The sequence below is a fragment of the Arachis stenosperma genome, chromosome 3 (assembly GCF_014773155.1).
Source record: "Arachis stenosperma cultivar V10309 chromosome 3, arast.V10309.gnm1.PFL2, whole genome shotgun sequence".
NCBI classification, from domain to species: domain Eukaryota; kingdom Viridiplantae; phylum Streptophyta; class Magnoliopsida; order Fabales; family Fabaceae; genus Arachis; species Arachis stenosperma.
Genome location: NC_080379.1, coordinates 68,900,692 through 68,904,400, shown reverse-complemented (window position 1 = coordinate 68,904,400; position 3,709 = coordinate 68,900,692). Strand labels below are relative to the sequence as shown.

The window sequence follows — 3,709 nt, the reverse complement described above, 5'->3', positions numbered from 1 at the left end:
AATGAAATTCTACTTTCTTTTATTCAAATCTCTCTTATTCTTATTCCAAGATATTCATTCGTACCCAAGAACATGATGAATGTGATGAGTAAATAACCCTCATTATCATTCTCACTGATGAACGCGCGTGATTGACAACCACTTCCGTTCTACATGCAACAAAGCTTGAATGTGTATCTCTTAGATTCCCCAACAGAATCTTCGTGGTATAAGCTAGATAGATGGCGGCATTTATGAGGATCCGAAAAGTCTCACCTTGTCTGTGGTATTCCGAGTAGGATCCTGGGAATCCGGAAAGTTTAACCTTGTCTGTGGTATTCCGAGTAGGATTCCGGTAATGAATGACTGTGACGTGCTTCAAACTTGCAAGTGCTGGGCGTTAGTGACAGACGCAAAAGAATCAAGGGATTCTATTCCAGTAGGCGCGGGAACCAACCAGTGATTAGCCGTACTGTGACAGAGTGCGTGAGCATTAGTTTTCACTGCGAGGATGGGATGTAGCCATCAACCATGGGTGATGCCTCCAGATGATTAGCTGTGCGAGTGACAGCCGCATAGGATATTTTCCCGAGAGGATTGAAAGTAGCCACCGCTGATGGTGAACCCCTATACACAGCTTGCCATGAAAAGGAGTAAGAAGGATTGAGTAGAAGCAGTAGGAGAGCAGGCATCCTTGAGCCATACAGCATCTCCATCCACTTATCTGAAATTCTCACCAATGAATCGGCATAAGTACTCTATCCCTTTTATTATTCCTTTTTATTTATTATTTATTCCAATAATCACAATTACCCTTTAATCTCCCTAACTGAGATTTGCAAGGTGACCATAGCTTGCTTCATACCAACAATCTCTGTGGATTCGACCCTTACTCACGTAAGGTTATTACTTGGACGGCCCAGTACACTTGCTGGTTAGTTGAACGGAGTTGTGAATTCAGCTGCTGCCCCTTAGAAGCCTTCATCTCAAAATAATTAGAACATGGATCACAATTTCGTCCACCAATGGCCATGTGCCTTAAACACAAGGTAGTCGCCATTTAATTGAAGGACTAATTCACCTCTGTTGACATCTATCACAGCTCCTACTGTGTCTAGGAAAGGTCTTCCAAGGATGATGCAATCATCCTCTTCCTTCCTAGTGTCTAAGATTATGAAATCAGCAGGGATGTAAAGGCCTTCAACCTTTACTAACACGTCCTCTACTATTCCATAAGCTTGTCTCAATGACTTGTCTGCCAATTGTAATGAGAACAAGGCAGGTTGTAACTCAATGATCCCCAACTTCTCCATTACAGAGAGTGGCATAAGATTTATCCCTGACCCCATATCACATAGAGCTTTTTCAAAGGTCATGGTGCCTATGATACAAGGTATTAAGAACTTGCCAGGATCTTGTCTCTTTTGAGGTAAAATTTGCTGAATCCAGATATCTAGTTCATTAATGAGCAAGGGATGTTCACTTTCCCAAGTCTCATTACCAAACAACTTGGCATTCAGCTTCATGATAGCTCCTAAATATTGAGCAACTTGCTCTCCAGTCACATCTTCATCCTCCTCAGAGGAAGAATAGTCTTCAGAGCTCATGAATGGCAGAAGAAGATTTAATGAAATCTCTATGGTCTCTATATGAGCCTCAAATTCCTTTGGATCCTTAATAGGAAACTCCTTCTTGCTTGAGGGACGTCCCAGGAGGTCTTCCTCACTAGGATTTTCGTCCTCCTCCTCCCTTGTGCATTCGGCCATATTGATTATATCAATGGCCTTGCACTCTCCTTTTGAATTCTCTTCTGTATTGCTTGGGAGAATACTGGGAGGAGTTTCAATGACTTTCTTACTCAATTGGCCCACTTGTGCCTCCAGATTTCTAATGGAGGATCTTGTTTCACTCATGAAACTGAAAGTGGCCTTTGACAGATCAGAGACTAGATTGGCTAAATTAGAAGTGTTTTGTTCAGAATTCTCTGTTTGTTGCTGAGAAGATGATGGGAAAGGCTTGCTATTGCTCAGCCTATTGCGTCCACCATTGTTAAAGCCTTGTTGAGGCTTTTGTTGATCCTTCCATGAGAAATTTGGATGATTTCTCCATGATGAGTTATAGGTGTTTCCATAAGGTTCACCCATGTAATTAACCTCTGCCATGGCAGGGTTCTCAGGATCATAAGCTTCTTCAGAAGCTGCCTCTTTAGTACTGTTGGATGCATGTTGCCATCCATTCAGACATTGAGAGATCATGTTGACTTACTGAGTCAACACTTTGTTCTGAGCCAATATGGCATTCAGAGTATCAATTTCAAGAACTCCCTTCCTCTGAGGCGTCCCATTATTCACGGAATTCCTCTCAGAAGTGTACATGAATTGTTTATTTGCAACCATGTCAATGAGTTCTTGAGCCTCTTCAGGTGTTTTCTTTAGGTGAATGGATCCACCTGCAGAATGGTCCAATGACATTTTCGAAAACTCAGATAGACCATAATAGAATATATCTAATATGGTCCATTCTGAAAACATGTCAGATGGACACCTTTTGGTCAACTGCTTGTATCTTTCCCAAGCTTCATAGAGGGATTCACCATCTTTTTGTTTGAAGGTCTGAACATCCACTCTAAGCTTGCTCAGCTTTTGAGGAGGAAAGAATTTATCCAAGAAGGCAGTGACCAGCTTATCCCAAGAGTCCAGGCTATCCTTAGGTTATGAATCCAACCATATTCTAGCTCTATCTCTTACAACAAAAGGGAAAAGCATGAGTCTGTAGACTTCAGGATCAACTCCATTCGTCTTTACAGTCTCACAAATCTGCAAGAACTCAGTTAGAAACTGGTAAGGATCTTCAGATGGAAGTCCATAAAACTTGCAGTTCTGTTGCATTAAAGCAACTAGTTGAGGCTTAAGCTCAAAATTATTGGCTCCAATGGTAGGAATAGAGATGCTTCTTCCATCAAATTTGGACGTTGGCTTTGTGAAGTCACCCAGCATTCTCCTTGCATTATTATTATTTTCGGCTGCCATCTCCTTCTCTTGTTCTAATGTTTCTGAAAGGTTACCTTTAGATTGTTGTAACTTAGCTTCTCTTAATTTTCTCTTCAAAGTCCTTTCAGGTTTAGGGTCAATTTCAACTAGAGTGCCTTTTTCCTTGTTCCTACTCATATGAAATAGAAGAAAACAAGAAAAGAAAGAGGAATCCTCTATGTCCCAGTATAGAGATTCCTTTATGTTAGTAGAAGAAGAAAGGGGAGAAGAGTGAAGAAGAGTGGGTTCGGATATTTAGATGAAGAGAGGTGAAGAAAAGTGTTAGTAATAAATAAATAATTAAATAGAATAAGAAAAGAGATGGAGAATTTTGAAAATAATTTTGAAAAAGGGATTAGTATTTTCGAAAATTAAAGATAGAATATAATTAAAATTAAAATTTAGAACAAAAAGAATTTTTGAAAAAGAGGTGAGATATTTTCGAAAATCAGAGAGGGAAAAGTAGTTAGGTGGGTTTGAAAAAGATAAGAAACAAACAAAAAGTCAAATAGTTAGTTGAAAAAGATATTAAAATCAAATTTTAAAAAGATAAGAAGATAAGAAGTTAGATAAGATATTTTAAAATCAAATTTTGAAAAAGATAAAATTTTGAGAAAGATAAGATATAAAAGATAAGACAAGATATGTTTGAAAAAGATTTAATTTTTAAATTAAAATTAATTACTAACAAGAAACTAAAA

At 38.7% G+C, this 3,709-nt stretch overlaps 1 non-coding gene across 1 annotated transcript; it reads left to right on the top strand.

The window, feature by feature from the left end:
* The first annotated feature begins 2,508 nt into the window (after positions 1-2,508).
* LOC130971373 (small nucleolar RNA R71) lies at positions 2,509-2,612 on the top strand. Its single transcript, XR_009082595.1, has one exon. It is a non-coding gene; the product is annotated as a small nucleolar RNA R71 (small nucleolar RNA).
* Positions 2,613-3,709: the final 1,097 nt, after the last annotated feature.